The sequence below is a fragment of the Chrysemys picta genome, chromosome 4 (assembly GCF_011386835.1).
Source record: "Chrysemys picta bellii isolate R12L10 chromosome 4, ASM1138683v2, whole genome shotgun sequence".
Lineage (NCBI taxonomy): Eukaryota > Metazoa > Chordata > Testudines > Emydidae > Chrysemys > Chrysemys picta.
The window spans coordinates 89,209,379-89,228,281 of record NC_088794.1 but is presented as its reverse complement, the minus strand read 5'-3'; the positions used below and the strand labels follow the sequence as shown (position 1 = coordinate 89,228,281).

The 18,903-nt window shown below is 48.5% G+C and overlaps 1 long non-coding RNA gene across 2 annotated transcripts in view; it reads left to right on the top strand.

Annotated features, from left to right (window-relative positions):
- Window positions 1-17,559, top strand: part of LOC112060177 (uncharacterized) — a 33,512-nt gene extending 15,953 nt beyond the window's left edge. For both annotated transcript variants that reach the window (XR_010600627.1, XR_010600626.1), the window contains 4 exons: window positions 1,595-1,875; window positions 3,105-3,224; window positions 8,900-8,995; window positions 16,129-17,559. This is a non-coding gene — a long non-coding RNA (uncharacterized LOC112060177). The remainder of the gene's footprint in view (window positions 1-1,594; window positions 1,876-3,104; window positions 3,225-8,899; window positions 8,996-16,128) is intronic.
- Window positions 17,560-18,903: the final 1,344 nt, after the last annotated feature.

Genomic DNA, 18,903 nt, shown 5'->3' with positions numbered 1-18,903 from the left:
AGTTACCTGTTCTGTAACTGGTGTTCTTCGAGATGTGTTGCTCATGTCTATTCCACAATAGGGTGTGCGTGCTCGCCACGTGCACCGGTGTCAGAAGTTTTTCCCCTAGCAGTACCCGTAGGAGAGCACCCCTAGCGACCCCTGGAGTGGCACTGCCATGGCATGGTATAAGAGGCACTGCACGCGCCCCCCTCCCTCAGTTCCTTCTTGCCAGACAACTCCGACAGAGGGGAAGGAGGGGGGGATGTGGAATAGACATGAGCAACACATCTCAAAGAACACCAGTTATGGAACAGGTAACTGTCTTTTCTTCTTCGAGTGATTGCTCATGTGTATTCTGCAATAGGTGATTCCAAGCTATATTTGTTGGAGGTGGGTAGGAGTTCACAAATTCTTGGGACGGAGCACAGCCCTTGCCGAACCCGGCGTCATCCCTGGTCTGGGAGACGATCACATAATGAGAAGTGGAAGTATGAACTGAAGACCACGTAGCAGCCCTACAAATGTCCTGGATGGGGACATGGGCCAAAAAGGCAGCCGATGAGGCCTGCACCCTAGTCAAGTGTGCCCTCCCAATTAACAGCGGGGGGAATTCCCGCCAGGTTGTAACAGATACAGATGCACGATGTGATCCAGTTGGAGAGCAGCTGAGTGGAGATTGGCTGACCCTTCATGCGTTCAGCTGAGGCGATGAACAGCTGCGAGGACTTTCTGAATGGTTTTGTCCGCTCCAAGTAGAAAGCCAGAGCCCATCACACATTCAGCCTGTGGAGGTGGCGCTCCTCACTGGACGCATGGGGCTTCGGGCAGAGGACTGGCAGGAAAATGTCCTGACCCATGTGGTAGGCAGAGGAATGAAGGATGTGGGCGAAGCTGGACCTTATCCGTGTACGGGGGCTTGGAGGTCAGGGCCCTGAGTTCCAAGACCCGCCTAGCCGACGTGATCGCCACCAGGAAGGCTACCTTCCACGAGAGGAGCGACCAGGAGCATGTAGCTAGCAGCTCAAACGGGGCCCGTGAGGCGGGCCAGCACCAGGTTCAGGTCCCACTGGGGGGCTGACGTACAGGAAGAGACGATCCAGTCCCTTAAGGAATCAGCCAGTCATAGCATGGGAGAATAGCGTGTGGCCCTGCACCAGCAGGTGGAAGGCCAATATGGCTGCCAAGTGCACCTTGACAGACGAGGGTGCCAGGCCCTGGACTCTAAGGTGAAGGAGGTAGTCCAAAATGAGCTGGATCGTTGCAGCCATGGGGGAAATGCCCCGCTCATCTGTCCATCGGGAGAACTGAGACCACTTTGCCAAGTAGGCTTGGTGCGTGGAGGGTTGTCTGCTTTCCAAGAGGACATGCTGAACCCCTTCCGAGCACGTCCTCTCCTCCCAGCCTAACCACTGAGCAGCCACGCCGTGAGGTGGACTGCTGTTAGGTTGGGGTGGAGGAGGCGGCCCTGGTCCTGGGAGAGCAGGTCTGGGCGGGACGGCAATGGCCACGGCCGGGCGACTGCCAGGCCTGTGAAGTTCCTGTACCAATGCTGCCTGGGCCATGCCAGGGCAATCAGTAGGACCTGAGCCCTGTCCATCTTTATCTTTTCCAGGACCTTGCCTATCACTGGGAACGGGGAGAAGGCATAGAGAAACTGGCCCGACCAGGACAGGAGGAAGGCATCGGAGATAGCGCCCTGTCCCAGCCCCTCTCCCCTCACCCCCCTGGAGCAGAACTGGGGACAGCGACGGTTCTGCTGAGTCACAAACAGGTCCACCTGGGGAGTGCCCCACTCTTGGAAAAGTCTGTGCACCACTTCTGGATGAAGAGACCACTCGTGCTGAGAGGCGAAGTCCCTGCTCAAGTGATCTGCCTGCGAGTTCCGGGCGCCCAGTAGGTGGTAGACCTGTAGGCAGTGGAGTAGCCAGGTGGAATGAACAGGGGAAGCGATCACAAAAAAAGGCGCCACCCGCTGCGGCGCTTTTACTCACCGGGCGGCGCTTTTACTGACGGGGCGGCACTCCTGGTCTTCCTCGGCACTTCGGCAGCGGGTCCTTCACTCGCTCCGCGGGTCTTTGGCGGCATTTCGGTCCTTCAGTGCCACTGAACACACCCGGAGCTAGTGAAGGACCTGCCGCCGAAGTGCCGCTGAAGACTTGGAGCGCCGCCGGGTGAGTAAAAAAAAAAAAATTAAAAAGGCGCCAAGAAATTGAAAAGGCGCCACTTGTGCTCAGTGGGAGAGCAGCCGCTGCTGCGCTCCCCCATAGCTACGCTACTGCCTGTAGGCAAATGTTGTGGGCTATACAGAAGTCCCACAGCCTGAGGGCTTCCTGGCAGAGGATCGGGCCCCGCCTTGCCTGTTGATGTAAAACATCGAGGCCGTGTTGTCAGGGTTTTCACGGACCACCCGGCCCTCCAGGTGCGAGTGGAAGGCCGTGCACGCCAGCCGCACTGCCCTGAGCAACTTGATGATTATGTGGAGGTCCAGGTCCTGCGCAGACCACAGACCTTGGGTCTGAACGTCCCCCACGTGGGCTCCCCACCCCAGGTCCGATGCATTGGACACCAGTTCCATTGAAGGGGACCTGCTTCTGAACGGGACCCCGTGGAGCATGTTCCCTGGGGAGGACCACCATTGAAGGGAGGCGATCACTGGTTCAGGCACAGTGAGGACTTTGTCCATCCTGTCTCTGGCCTGGGAGAACACCGAGGCCAACCAGAGCTGGAGGGGCCTCATCCTGAGTCTGGTGTGGCGGACCACATATGTACACGCTGACATGTGACCCAAGAGCTGGAGGTTTCAGAGTAGCAGCCATGTTAGTCTGTATCCGCAAAAAGAAGAACAGGTGCATCCGAAGAAGTGGGCTGTAGTCCACGAAAGCTTATGCTCTAATAAATTTGTTAGTCTCTAAGGTGCCACAAGTACTCCTGTTCTTCTTTTTAAGAGCTGGAGGCACTCTCTGGCTGTTGTCACTGGAAACCTTGTGACCGTGTTGATGAACTCTTTCAGGGTCTCGAACCTGTCCTGTGGGAGGGAGGCTCTGGCTGACATGGCATTTAGGACCACCCCGATAAACTTGTTGTACTGGGACTAACGTGGACTTGGTGTCGTTTACCAACAGGCCCAAAGTGGTGCACATGGACAGAAGGAGCGCCACATGATCCCGCACCTGCGACCGGGAGCTGCCCTTGACCAGTCAGTCGTCCAGATAGGGGAAGATCTGGATCCCACAGTGCCTGAGGTAGGCCGCCACCACCGACATACACTTTGTAAATACCCTGGGGGCAGTGGACAGGCCAAACAGGAGGTAGTAAATTGGTAGTGTTCCTGCCCAACCGTGAAAAGGAGGAAGCGTCTGTGCCCCAGGAATACATGGATGTGGAAGTGTGCGTCCTGCAGGTCGAGGGCGGTGTACCAGTCCCCGGGATCCAGGGAGGGGATGATGGAGGCCAGGGAGACCATGTGGAACTTGAGCTTTACCATGTAGTGATTCAGGCCTCGCAGGTCCAAGATGGGCCTGAGCCCCACTTTGGCCGTCGGGATAAGGAAATAGCAGAGTAGTACCCTTTGCGTTTGAACTCCACTAGCACCAGTTCCACCGCTCCTAGGCCAAGGAGCCGCCCCACCACCTGCTCAAGCAGAGCCTCATGCGAGGGGTCCCCAGGAGGTATGGGGGCGGAGGGTGGTTGGGCAGGGTGGAGGTAAACTGGAGGGTGTAGCCCCGGGAGATGGTGTTGAGGACCCATTGGTCCAACGTCAGCCACGACCACTCCGGGAGGAAAGAACACCACCAATTGGAGAAGGGAAGCTTTATTAAAGGTGGATACCTGATGAGAACTGGCAGGGCGCCCCCGGGTGTCCCGTCAAAACCGTCATTTCCCTGCCTGTTTGCCTTGGAGGACCCAGGCTGGGGGGCAGGCCGAGACTGCCTCTGCGGGTGTTTCTTATAGTCCCATGACTTTTTATAAGCAGGCTCGTATTTAGAGTGGGCGGCCTGGGCGGGAACCTTCTTAAACTTAGGTTTAGCTGGAGCCGGAACATAGGGGCCCAGAGTCTGAAGCGTTATGTGGGAGTCTTTCAGGCCATGCAGTTTTATATCCGTTTGTTCCACAAACAGAGCTTTGCTGTCAAACGGGAGGTCCTGCAGGGGGGTCTGCGCCTCTCTGGGCAGCCCAGAGAGCAGGAGCCATGACGCCCTTCTCATGGACATCACAGAGGCCATGGACCACGCGGCTGTGTCCACCGCATCCGACGCTGCCTGCAGGGTTGCCCTGGCAGCCACTGTACCCTCCTCCACCAGCGCTTTGAATTCAATCCTGTCATGCTCCTGGAGGAAGTCCTCAAACTTGGACAAAGAGCCCCACAAGTTGAACTCATTACTGGCCCAGGAGAGCCTGATGGTTTGCCACCCGTTACTGGAAGCTCAAGGACGAATAAATTTTCCTTCCAAATGAGTCCAGCCTCCTTGAATCTTTATTTTTCGGAATAGGGGCAGGTTGGCCCTGCCGCTCCCTGTGGTTGACCAACTTGACCACCAGGGAGTTAGGGGCAGGGTGGGTGTATAGGTATTTATGCCCGTTGGCGGGCACAAAGTACTTGTGTTCCATTCTCTTAGAGATGGGGGGCCAACAAGGCCGGGGTTTGCCACAGGGCATTTGAAATTTTTGCCACCCCTTCGTGGAGAGGCAAGGCCATCCTGCCCGATACTGAGGCGGACAGTACGTTAAACAGGAAGTCCGAGGGCTCCTCCACCTCTTCTGCCTGGAGGTTGAGGCTTGATGCCACTCTTTTTTTAATAGTTCTTGGTGGGCCTTAGAGTTCTCCTGCAGGATGGAGGGAGGAGGGGCCGTAATTGCCTCATCAAGGAAGGGCGAGGAGGCCGGCGCCATACTTTTTGTGTCCACCAGCACCAGTGGATCCACCACCTGGTCGATCTCCAGGCACAGTGTCAAGGATATACGTCCCACCGACTCCTTCCTCGGAGGCCAGGAGAGGGAGGCCGACGGCCCTTCTGAGGCTCCGGCCACCAAGTGAACTCTCATCGGGGGCTGCGTCGGGGGCCACAGTGCCCACTGGTACCCTTGCGCCAGCCACAGGGCCCGGTGCCACTGCACCTGCTGTGGCGCCGGGGGAGTGGGCTGTTCGGCCTGGCTGGCCTGACCCATTGATGGACGGATACGAAGGGAGGCCGGGCTGATGTACGACCTGCCACTGTCCCTGGACCGGGAGGAGCGTTGGCACCGGTAGCGGTGCCGACCCCGAGACCACAACCTCGATGTGGAGGACTGGTACTGTCGGTAACAGCTGCTCGGCGATTGGCTCCGACAGGCGGATCCGTGACGGCGACTCGCCAGAGATCGACACCCGGGGCTGCAGAGGCGGTGCCATGGCGGGGTCCTGGAGTGAGACGACGAACGGGAATGGCGTCGATGTTTGTGTTGCGACCGGCTACGATAGCCCCTCCGAGATGAGGACCTTCGGTGGCATCTGCTTCGGTCCCGTCGGTGTTCGTTCCGCAAGGCGGAGCAGTGCCTGGAGTCTCGGTCAGATGGAACCCAGCCAGACAACCTGGTGGGAGTGGACGGAACGGTTGCTGAGTGGCAAACGGCGTCAGGAACGTTCCCTTGACCGAGACCGGTACCGAGTCGGGGGTGACTGCGGAGATCCCAGCGGCAGCTTGCCTCTGGAGCGTGGAACCAACATTGGCGGTGCTCCTGGTACCAGCATGGACATGACGTCCCGGGCCACCTGCAGGGCCTCCGGTGTGGAGGGCATCCGGACATCTGGGGAAGCCTGCTCTGAATGGGCCGGGCTACTTCGCTCGACTTGAGTTGGAGGCCTGGAGGCCAATGGGGATCAAGGACTGCCCAACATGGGTCTAGTCTCTGCCCCAGATTTACTGCGGTGCCGCAGCAGAGAAGGCCTCTTCTTAGCCTTCTTGGCGTGCCCTGTTTATGGGGAGCGATGCCGACTAGTAGATGGCACTGGGGGGTTGCCGCGCACTGACATCGCAGTGCCTGGTGTTGACTCGGAGCGGCACGCCGGAGCCGGGGTCAATGCTGACTCCATGAGGATAGCCCGGAGCCTAATGTCTCTCTTGGTCTAAGGCTTAAACGACTTGCAAATCTTACAGCGATCGCTGAGATGAGTTTCAACCAAATAGCGTAAACAGTCTGCGTGTGGCTCACTCAGTGGTATTGGGCGCTTACAAGTGTTGCACGACTTAAAACCTGGGGCGTGGGGCATGCCCCGGGCTGGGTGCACTAGCTAAACTGAACTAAAACTAATCGAGTAATAACTACAGGTCACATACACTGACCGAACAAGAGTTCTGGGGACAAGCTACCGGAAAGCTGGAGCAGAGCAGTTCAGTAGCACCGTCACTGGTGGCAAAAAGGAACTGAGGGTGGGGGAAGCAAGCAGCACCCCTTATACCGTGCCATGGAGGCGCCACTCCAGGGGTCACTAGGGGCGCTCCCCTATGGGTACTGCTAGGGGAAAAACTTCCGACACCAGTGCACGTGGCGAGCACGCACACCCTATTGTGGAAGGCGTGTGAGCAATCACTCGAAGAAGAATTACACCTTCCAGCTGCAGTGTAGCCATACCCTAAAAGGTTTGATTGTGCCTACAGCAGAGCTGGGCCTGAACCAACACCTTGCTCCTGCCACCCCAAAGCTTAGCAGTGCATCTAACTCCAGTAGGCTGAGTGTAACTTGTTATGTTATCCCCTCTTCCATGTCTTATTTTTCCCCTTAATGAATGAAAATATTTAAAACAGAAGAAAAACTCCAGATGCACATAAGAAACATTTTGCTTGTTCAGTTGAATAAGACCCTAAGTGTTCCTTGCTACGTGACCCATTGCATCTATAGAATAATGGGACTGATTTCTGCCAGATGTGCAGCTATCATAGAATATCAGGGTTGGAAGGGACCTCAGGAGGTCATCTAGTCCAACCCCCTGCTCAAAGCAGGACCAATCCCCAGAGAGATTTTTTGCCCCAGATCCCTAAATGGCCCCCTCAAGGATTGAATTCACAAACCCTGAGTTTAGCAGGCCAATGCTCAAACCACTGAGCTATTAGCATACACTATAAAGTAGCTGCATACCAACTGACTTCAATGCGCTGTGCAAAGCAGAGCACGTCTATGCAGTTTTTAATTATACAGATGAGGCGCTTTGCGTAAGCGCAGGTTAGTTATTTATTTGGAAGATATCATACTTCTCTGTGTTGGAAGCCTAATTAAACTTTTTTCCTGCTCCTAAACTCCTGCTGTAAAATGCTAAGCAACCAGCCCCATCTGGTCTAGCGGAGAGAATGCCACCAAATGGAGCTTTGCTGATGTGTGAAATGTATTGGAAAGCACTTGTCTGCATCCCAGTGGCAGTTTCTTTACCTCTTGAGCTGGACTGTTACTGGCATTGCATACAGTGAGGGTAGGTTTACATCTGCAGTCTCTCCCGGATCTATAGGCTGAGGCTATGGCTACACTACAGAGCTTACAGCGGCATAGCTGCACTGGTGCGGCTCTGCTGCTGTAAACACTCTAGTGTAGCTGCTCTAAGTCGGCTTATTTACTCCAGCCCCCACGAGCAGCAGTAGCTATGTGAGCAGGAGAAGCTGTGCCCTGACATAGCTCTATGCACACCAGCACTTAAGTTGGCGTATTTCACTCAGGGAGTGGCTAATTCCCACCCTTGAGTGACATAACTGATGTCGACTTTAGCTGTAGTTTAGCCATAGTCTCACACTGCAAAGGTAATATTGCATCCTTACACAGCAGAGGGGGAAATACCTGTCCTATCTCCTAGAGCTGGAAGGGACCTTGAAAGGTCATTGAGTCCAGCCCCCTGCCTTCACTAGCAGGACCAAGTACTGATTTTGCCCTAGATCCCTAAGTGGCCCCCTCAAGGATTGAACACACAACCCTGGGTTTAGCAGGCCAATGCTCAAACCACTGAGCTATCCCTCCTCCCACTGTCAATGTAGCATGTGTGCAGCCCCAGACATCTAAGGGCATCACAGTTCTGTTATTGCTCAATCTCGGGTGGCTGAACACCTTGTCAGCCTTGATCACATGACACTTGGTTGAGTGGTGTGGTATTCACAAAAGCCCAGGCTATCCTATCTGGCAAAAACCCAGGTAGGAGACTGGAAACTCCACAAGGTTCCTCTTGTGGGATTTCCTAGACAATTATCTGTCAGGGGAAGTTTGCTCCTCTTTTAGGAAATAAAAGAGGAAGCACATACCCCAAAAGTGAGGATCCCCCATGAGCTGCAGGCCTGAGCTATTTTAACAGAGGTCCCTTGGGCCTCTACATTGGCTCCAGGCCCAACCCTCTGGCTCTACTGATACTCTCCTCCCTGCACAGAGGAGTTCTACAGCATGGAGTAAATCCATATAAGAGTCCGTATTATTACACTTTGTGAGGATTTCCTGTGGATTTTATGAGGAAATTAGCCTCTTCTCTATTCATGGAACTCCAGCCCCATGCAGCAGCTTCTGGGTGAAAAGGAGGATAAGGCTGCAACCTTACCGCCCATGGGCACAAGGCCCTTTGTGGCCAAGCAAATCCTCTTTCTAGAAAATGCCTTGTGTAGACAAAGGAGGCAAAAAATTCCTTCTAGCTGCCTAAATTGCTAGTTTCCCCACACAAGCCTTTGAAAATTCTGCCCTCTAGTTCCTTCTATTCACTTACATTTATTCCCCCAGTATGATTCAGTAGTCATATGTGTTGCATCACAAATTTTAATCACCTGGCAAATAAAGCTTTGACGCTGCTGGTTTCCTTGACAGGTATATACGGTGTTAATATAGCACATCTTATTGTTTCAAAGGATCAGCACATTTCCCAGCCCCACGCCCTAGGGCTTACCTAATCTTCAACTACTAATTCATTTCTTTTCTACAGGCCCTGAAGATGAGGCTCCTGGGTGCTTGGAGGTGGAGAGCTGGAGCTGCCACTCGATCTAGCATTGGAATCAGGAGGTCATCATAAGAGAGTAAGGTATTTGATTCAGTGGCATAAAGTACATTCTCCATCAACATTATTGGAGTAAACGTCATTCTCTGTTGGTATCAGTGGAAAAAGGTTATGCCAAATAATATGTACAAGTTAACTTTTTCACCTACTCTATTCTGGAAACATTATCAATATCTAGTAAATAACGGGGGAAAAAAAAGAATTAAGTTATAATTGAGATTGCTGATGGAATTCAATAACTGATACAGCATCAATAGTACTAAAACATATTTTAAAAACCTGAACATTAGGATGAGAACCCCAACCCCTTCTAAGATGTCTTTGCCCTGCGGAGCAGCATACAGGGACCCTCACCAGCCCTAACTGAATCCCGAAATTGTGTGAAGTTGGTGTAATGGGCTTTTCACTGGCTCCTCCTGATCACACCCCTTCCTTGCAGACCGTGCAGGGCCATTGTGGGGTGGGTATGTTTTGGATGAAGAGTGAAGGCTGGAGCATGATGCTTTTTGCTAACTTCCAACCACTGGACTGGTCCCTCAGGAGCCATTCTAGCTGGTGTAGTTTAGGACAGGCTGCTCTAACTTGTGGTGATTGTTTGTTCATCTCTGGCTGGCCCAAGGTCTGAGGAAGGCATTAAGGTCACTTTGACACTCCTGACGTTCCGCCCTAAACATTTGGAAATCATTAATGTTATAGGAACATTTCTGACACCAACTCTACTACCAAGCACATAGACTATTAAACAGAAAACATCCAAATGATCAGGATCCAAACAACCTTAACTCTGTTCTCAGATTTGGTAGTGGTTTATGAGCCAATCCAACTTCCAAGTGGACCCTTTAACATTCTATTTTACATTCAGCACAATATTATACTTTACAAGCATAATCAGCCTCTTTAACATTACACTGCTGGAGAACTGAATACTACATTGTATTTGTTCTGAAGTACCAAGGTGGATGTTAGGACGTGAACAGTTGCTGTTTTAATGAAAGGGACTTCACTTCGAGTGTGTGTGTGGGGGGGGTGGGGGGGGTGGAGCAGGAAAGAGAATATGTGGTGGCAGGAGAGTAAAATGGGACAGGAGAAGGGAGTGGGGAGCAGGAGGAATCAGAGTGGGACATGCACGGCTATGGGGTACAGGCAAGGCATGGGGGATGTGATAGGTTTGCAAATGTAAGGAAGCAGTTGGGGATTGAAGAAGCATGAGGGTGAATGCTACATTGGGGAACATAGGAGGGTGGAGGACTGGGAGCTCAGGAGGAGTATAGGGGTGCTGGACAATTTCAGGAGGTTGGGGAACATGGGAATGAAGGGGACTCACGGGGAACACAGTGGTGGGAAGGGCGACTTTCTGCCAGATTCCCTCTGGGATGTAGGGATGCTGAGCACCCTGCCCTCACCCACCCCTCCCAAGCCATGGATTCCTGACCCCACGGAGAGCTTCATGCAGGTGCCTTCCATGTTGGCCCAAGGGAGAGAATGATTGGTCTTGCCCGGGGCTCAGAATGAAAGGGGTAGGAGGGTGAAGTCTCTGCTTATCCAGCTGTGCAAATGGTTGTTCATTTAAACAGAAAAGGTAATTACAAGTGATTCTAATCTTGCTGAGTGACAAAAAAATAGGCTCTGATCAACATTTTGGTCACTTGATGACCTTCAAGAGGCGGTGCTAGGGAGTCACAGTCGGACAAGAAAGACACCACTGAGGATATGAATGTTGGTAGGGAAACAAGTCGTGTAAAATTAGTGGGAGGGAAAGAAGGGGACTTAGGGTTACCAGGCAACAAGCACTGGTAAAGAATAACATGAAAGGACAGCAGGGAGGAAGCCCTCCAATCAGTTGGCTGCCTGGGTAATTAGGTGCCTGAGAAAGTGATGAAATTAACATATTAACATTCCATAGAAGGTTAAGAAATCTGTGTGAAGTATGTAGAAGGTGCTGAAGAACAGAGATTATTTGAACAAAGGGGCACAGTTGAGATGAAAATTATGCATTAAAAGAAAATCTCTTACCTTAGCCATTAATAATACCTTTGATTATTCAAATGGAAAGAAACATAAATCATTCATTTGCTTTCCACCACTGCTGCTGTTTGTTTAATTTTGCACTTTCATTCATCTTGAACAATGAAACTAGGCTTTTCATTTTCACTTTCTGCATCCAGTCCAACTTGCTGGGTTTTGTGCATGCCAGTTGAATTAGGTTATCAGTTCTGTGCTGTTGAGGAAGGCTTGAAACCAAACAAAAATGCTATTTTCAATGAAATTAAAAAAATGAAAAAAATTATTTCTATTTCTCAAAATCGTGAAGTCCTTATTCAGTCAAAACACTCATTCCAATCAGTGAGTGTTTTGCCTGAGTAAGAACAACATCAAACCCCAGGACTTCACAAATTGATCCTGTTAGGTTTTCTAAAGCCTTGCTCAAAAATTAAAATGGGAGCCTACTTGACACTATCCTGTAAATGGCTAGATTTTTAGTGAGTCTGCAGATACTTTTATCATCACTATTTTTTTCAGTGTGGCAACTGCAGTAAGTGTGCAATACACATAAGTGCTGATAAAAGACTTCTTTTTATTTCCCTGGTCCCAGTTACCTTATGTGGGGTTACAGTTATAAAAGATTACTGCTTCCTGCCATAGGAACAGGCATCTGGCTCCACTGAGGCCAGTGGCTACTGGTGATCTTTTTTTTCTTTTTGAAAATCAAATGCTAATAAAACATAATATCAATCAAAGCCAAAGCCCACAAACTTATCCAGCCAATTGATAAACCACAGAGGGAGTCAAGTAGGGCAGAGGTCAGTCAATGACTCTCTCCCTCCTCTCCCCCGCCATGACAGAGGAGAGGATTATTTTGCCTCTTATTGGGCATCTGTCAGTTGCTACTATGTCTGAATCTCCATGGCTTTCTGATCACATGGTCATTCTTGTTCACTGAACAGTTCCTTCTGTGCCACTGAGATGTAGCCACCAGCTGAAGCCTGTATGTTTTTCTTTATTAATAATTAGGTGGGCTTTTGTGTTTCTTCTACCAATGCTGCAGCACTGTCAGTAGCATTCCAGATGTTCTCAAGAAGCATACAGCTAGTGACCTCCCTGTTTTTGTTTATCTGCTGTTCCTCCTTTGGGACTGAACCCCAAGTGTGGTTATAATGTATGACCTTGGGGCATATAGAATAGCTGTTACCTTATGTTTAGAAGCCAACATTCTCTCCCGCTTGCTATGGAGGTCCTGTTTGGCATTCTTATAATAATTCTTCTGTTCTATCATCCTGGTATAGAACTATATTGCAAGTCTTTTTTTTCAGGAAGCTTGTTAGATGTTGGCAAGATTTTTGTCCTTCTTCCCATGAATCCTTGAACTGATGACTCTAATAAAGCATTGTGAGGGTGTGATGATACTCTAACAGTGCCAAGCAAGGAGCCCTTTAATGCCCAATGTTTCCCCCCCCCCTCAAGTTTTTGCAGTTTGTACTCCAACACTGTTAGCAATGTTGGGAACTCTAGTCTGGACAGGTCATCAGCTGCAGTCATCACTGTAATTACCATATCAATTAGATCTTCTCTGCTCTAGTAAGAAAATGATACAAGCCAGGTCATTTTTTTTTTCTGTAGTCAATGCATATCTTTAGCTGTAGTTATGAAAACTATATGCATGGACAACAGCCTAATTGAAGGGAGTGCTCTAAGGAAGATATAAGCCAGTTCACAGTTTAGGGTTTTTAAAGAAAATAACCCTCCAGCTCCATTTTCATGACACTGTTTATGAGCACAAAATCCCCTGCACAACCCATGTTTATGTATACAGCATACATTGTGTATGTAAATGACAGACTGTCTGTAACTTGAAGTCTTTAAATTATAATTTGAGGACTTCGATAACTCAGCCAGAGGTTAGGGGTCTATTTCAGGAATGGGTGGGTGAGGTTCTGAGGCCTGCAATGTGCAGCAGATCAGACTAGATGATCATGATGGTTTCTTCGGACCTTAAATTCTCTGAGTCTATATCAATATAATTATTGGAATATGCACCTCAGCTAGCATCAGGTTGAATGGCTGCAGTAATTATTCAGAAAAGGGATGAACATTTGGCAAATTAAATAGATGTGAGGTTCAGAACTCAAAAGACATACGGTATTTGTGGTCTGGTATAGACACAGGGCACAAATACAGTGTGCACTTCTGTAGCAGCTTTCATCTAAGGATCTCAACATGCTTTACAGCTATTATCCCGTTAAGGCCCACAGTGTCTTTGTGAGGGAAGATGACTTTGGGGATTTCCAATGGTAAACACAGAGCTTTTCACTTAGCTCATTGGTTCAAATCCATTGACAGTGACGAAAAGTATGAGAAGATCGACATTAGCATTCTGACAGGTTTCAGAGTAGCAGCCGTGTTAGTCTGTATCTGCCAAAAGAACAGGAGTACTTGTGGCACCTTAGAGACTAACAAATTTATTAGAGCATAAGCTTTCGTGGGCTAATGCCCACTTCTTCGGATCCATATTGCATTCTGCACGTTAGATGCTGGGGAGCTGGGTCTTGGAGTAGGGAATGGCATTACAGAACATAACGGCTCTGAAGGAGTCTTTATTTAACATATGTATTACCTTTCATATGCACGTTGTATGAACCAGTGCTTAGATATCAAGATTAAAGGCACTCCAGAAATATCAAGATAGATAGAACTAGTTTTAATCATTGATCATTACATAAACTCCATTAAACATTAATGTACATTGTATTATTATTTGTACATAGTATGATGTTGCAAAGAGATGAAAAGGTCAGGGTGCTATATATATGAAGAATATTGAATTGTGTGCTAGATCAGATGTCAGGACTCAGGAGTACAGAAGAGAGAATAGCACCTCCTTGTTGACAATACAGTGCTCTGAAATCCTTTGGGATGGAATGGGCTATAGAAATGTGAGACCATTTGTGACGCGTTCGGTCACAGAGACCCCCCTTGGGACTGTCACCTGATGTGCTGAAACTACCTCTGAGCCTGTTTTCCCTGTCAGCTTGGGACTCCAGAACCCTGTCTTGTGGAGCCAGACATGCAACACAGACCCAGGGTCTGAACTATGTCCCCAAAGCTGCAGGCTTTAACTGAAAACCACTCAGCAGGTACTCCTGTCTCCCAAGGGGATCCAAACCTCAAATAAATCCATTTTACTCTGTATAAAGCTTATACAGGGTAAACTCATAAATTGTCTGCCCTCTATAACACTGATAGAGAGAGATGCACAGCTGTTTGCTCTCCCAGGTATTAATCACTTACTCTGGGTTCAATAATAAACAAAAGTGATTTTATTAAGAATAAAAAGCAGGATTTAAGTGATTCCAAGTAATAACAGACAGAACAAAGTAAGTCACCAAGTAAAATAAAACAAAACACGCAAGTCTAAGCCTAATACATTTAGAAACTGAATACAGGTAAATCTCACCCTCAGAGATGTTCCAATAAGCTTCTTTCACAGACTAGACTCCTTCCTAGTCTCGGCCCAATCCTTTCCCCTGGTACAGTTCTTGTTAGTTCCAGCTCAGGTGGTAACTTGGGGATTTCTCATGACTGCAGCCCCCCTTGTTCTGCTCCACCCCTTTTATAGCTTTGGCCCAAGGCAGGAATCCTTGGTCTCTCTCTGGGTTCCCACCCTTCCTTCTAAATGGAAAAGCACCAGGTTTAAGATGGATTCCAGTATCATTTGACATGTTCACATGTCCTGTGAGACTTTGTTACCCACTTCACATACACAGGAAGCTTGTAGCTAAACAGAGCCATTTACAGCCAATTGTCCTAGTGAATGGGTGCCATCAAGATTCTAAACCAACATTAATGGCCCACACTTTGCATAATTACAGTAGGAGCTCAGAGTTAACTTCATATTTCTAGTTTCAGATACAAGAATGATACATACATACAAATAGGATGAACACACTCAGTAGATTATAAGCTTTGTAATGATACCTTACAAGAAACCTTTTGCATAAAACATATTCCAGTTTACATTATATTCACACTCATAAGCATATTTCCATAAACATAGGGAGTGCAATGTCACACCATTGTCATATACCCTGAAAATATTCTGCATTTAAAATAAATTATGGTTAAACAAAAAGAACATTCAAGCAGCAAAACTATCATCTTGTTTTAATGCTACGTCTGACAAATTCACAAAGGCCAGTGTCAAAGTAGACACTGGGTCTGTAAGTCAAGTCCTTCTGTCTGTCTTTTTTTCAGTGATGTGCTTTTAAATCTTTGCCCTGCATTGCCCAGCATTTTTTCAGAGTTACTTGGTGTTACTTCAGTGGGTACTTTGTTCTGTGGTTTCATATTGTTCTAAAGCCAGAAGAATTTCAAGGAATTCTCCTAGCACCATTTACTGTAAACCCAATAGCAACCCACTCATATTTCATAAGTAATTCAAGCCTTGCAGTTCTGCATTAGTGTAGGGAGTGTATTCTCTGTGCATACACTTTAGAATTGTGCGTGTGGGGGACTGGTAATGGGAGATGGAGCTTCTCGCTATTTGGGTGCCAGTTCAAATACAGCACATGGGGGTAGTGTCCAAAAGTTTGTTATGATCTGATAACTCATTTCAGAGGCTGCTGAAAAGCTGAGAGTTGTCTAGTGCTTAATGGCAGGTGTATATACAAAAAAACTACCACCTGACTGACATTAATTGGCTTCCTTGCTGTGAGTGTCAGTAGACTGCCCAAGGATCTACATGGGCCATGAAGCCAAAGTTCCCTTTTGTTCCTAGAGGTGATCCTTTCCAGTCAGAGTTTAGGTACATCTGCTAAACAGCTAAAGTGAGGCTTGCACTGCCACTGCTCATGCTGTACCTATTCTGTGGGTAGAGGACTGCAGTCTCCAGGGCTATCAAACCTTTTATATACTGAGCTGTTTAGAGCAGGTACTGTCTTTTTTATTATATGTATGTACAGTGCCTAGCACAATAGTGCTCTGATTCCCGGATGGGATTGCTAGGAACTACCATAATAGAAAAAAAACAATAATTGTACTAGGAACAAAAATAATTAAATAACATGCAAATAACAGCACCATGAAGAGTGCCAGTTTTTATCTAGTTATTTATTTAGATTTTAAAAAATACAAAAAAGATGTCTGTCTTTTTATTATTCTAGGTATCAGGAATCAGGGCTTGCTGCCCTTCCAAGAGTACACCAGGATTCTAGTAGTAGTTGATCTCCTGATGAAGATGGCACATTTTATACCATGTTGCGGCCTCTCCACAACCCAGGAAATAGCCTGTCTATTCAAAGACAACATCTTTCACCTTCATGGGTTGTCCACAAGCATAGTATCCAACTGGGAGTCCCCGTTCATTTCTTGCTTTTTGTGGGAATTTCTGCATCTTTTTGGCATCAAACCTCATACCTCAACTGTTGAGTGAGTCAATCAAGTCCTGAAGCAGGACCTAGGCTGCTTACTAAACTACCAGGACGATTGGCTGGAACTCATTCCCCACACCGAATTCGCCTACAACTCCACACATGCCCTGAATCAACAGACCCTTTTCTTCACAAATTATGGGCTCCACTCTTGGTATCAGCTCAAAATCTTCCTCAACATTCACCAAGTACACAGGGCTGCCTATGGCCTGGTTGTCTACAGAATTTGTATAGTGGGGGTGCTGAGAGCACTTGACTCAAGCTGTAAACTCTGTATATAATGGAAACCACTTCAAGCCAGGGGGTGCAGCGGCACACCTAGTTCCAGCACCTATGCAAGTGCATCAAGGACTCAGGCACCAGTTAGAAGAGACTAAGACAACATACAAATGCCATGCTGACACTCACCGTCTGGTTGAAAGACTGTACTCAAAAAGCAGTTATCAGTCTTAGAATTGAAGGACTGGAAGGGACCTCGAGAAGTCATCTAATCCAGTCCCCTGCACTCATGGCAGGACTAAGTATTATCTAGACCATCCCTGACAGGTGTTAGTCTAACCTGCTCTTAAAAATCTCCAATGATGGAGATACCACAATCTCCCTAGGCAATTTATTCCAGTGCTTAACTACTGTGACAGGAAGTTTTTTCCTAATGTCCAAACTAAATTGCCCTTGCTGCAATTTAAGCCCATTGCTTCTTGTCCTATCCTCAGAGGTTTAGGAGAACAACAACCTTTTATGTATTTGAAAACTGTTATTATTTCCCCTCTCAGTCTTTTCTTCTCCAGACTAAACAAACCCAATTTTTTCAATCTTCTCTCATAGGTCATGTTTTCTAGACCTTTGGATCATTTTTCTTGCTCTTTTCTGGACTTTCTCCAATTTGTCCACATTTTTCCTGCAATGTGGCACCCAGAATCGGACACAATATCTATTTGAGGCCTAATCAGTGCGGAGTAGAGCGGAAGAATTACTTCTCACGTCTTGTTTACATCACTCCTGCTAATACATCCCAGAATGATGTTTGTTTTTTTTGCAACAGTGTTACACTGTTGATTCACATTTAACTTGTGATCCACTATGACAGGGGTGGGCAAACATTTTGGCCCAAGGGCCATATCTGGGTATGGAAATTGTATGGCGAGCCATGAATGCTCGCGAAATTGGGGGTTGGGGTGCGGGAGGAGGTGAGGGCTCTGGCTGCGGGGGCAGGCTCTGTGGTGGGTCCAGAAATGAGAAGTTCAGTGTGCGGGAGGGGGCTCCGGGCTGGGACTAAGGGGTTCGGAGGGCAGGAGGGGGGATCAGTGCTGGGGCAGGGGGTTGAAAGGGGTCAGGGGTGCAGGCTACAGGTGGCGCTTATCTCAAGCAGCTCCCAGAAGCAGCGGCATGTCCTCCCTCCGGCTTCTACGTGGAGGCGTGGCCAGGTGGCTCTGCGCGCTGCCCCATCTACAGGCGCTGCACCTGCAGCTCCCATTGGCCATGGTTCCCAGCCAATGGGAGCTGCGGGGTTGGGACTTGGGATGGGGGCAGCGTGCAGAGCCCCTTGGCTGCCCCTACGTGTGGGAACTGGAGGGGGAACATGCCACTGCTTCCAGGAGCCACGTGGAGCCACGGCACGCACGGAGCAGGAAAAGCCTTTGACCCCATTCCCCGGCTGGAGCACCGGAGGGGGGCAAGCCCCGGACCCTCCTCCCCGGTGGGAGCTCGAGGGCTGGATTAAAATGTCTGAAGGGCCGAATGCGGCCCCGGGGCTGTAGTTTGCCCACCCCTGCACTATGATCTCCAGATTCCTTTCCACAGTACTCTTTCCTAGGTAGTCATTTCCCATTTTTTATGTGTGCAACTGATTGTTCCTTCCTAAGTGCAGTACTTTGCATTTGTCCTTACTGAATTGCATCCTATTTTCTTCAGACTATTTCTCCAGTTTGTCCAGATCCTTTTGAATTTTAATCCTATCCTCCAAAGCACTTGCAACCCCTCCCAGCATAGTATCATCCAAAAATGTTTAAGTGTACTCTCTGTCATTATCTAAATAAGTGATGTAGATATTGAATAGAACCAGACCCAGAACTGATCGCTGGGGGACCCCACTGGTTATGCCCTTCCAGTTTGACTGTGAACCACTGATAACTACTCTCTGGTAATGGTTTTTCAACCAGTTATGCAGCCACCTTATAGTAGTTCCATGTAGGTTTTATTTCCCTAGTTTATTTATGGTACACTGTCAAACTGGGAGGACCCACAGGGGTTTGTCCTGGGTCCAGTATTATTCAATACCTGTATTTTCATTAATGATCTGGGTGATGGAGTATACACTTTTAAAATTTGCTGGTGACTTCATGCTGGGAGGGGTTGCAAACACTTTGGAGGATAGGATTAGAATTCAAAAGCATCTTAATAAATTGCAGAATTGGTCTTCAAATCAGTAAGATGAAATTCAGCAAGGACAAATGAAAAGTACTGCAATTAGGAAGGAACAATCACTTGCACACATACAGAATGGGGACT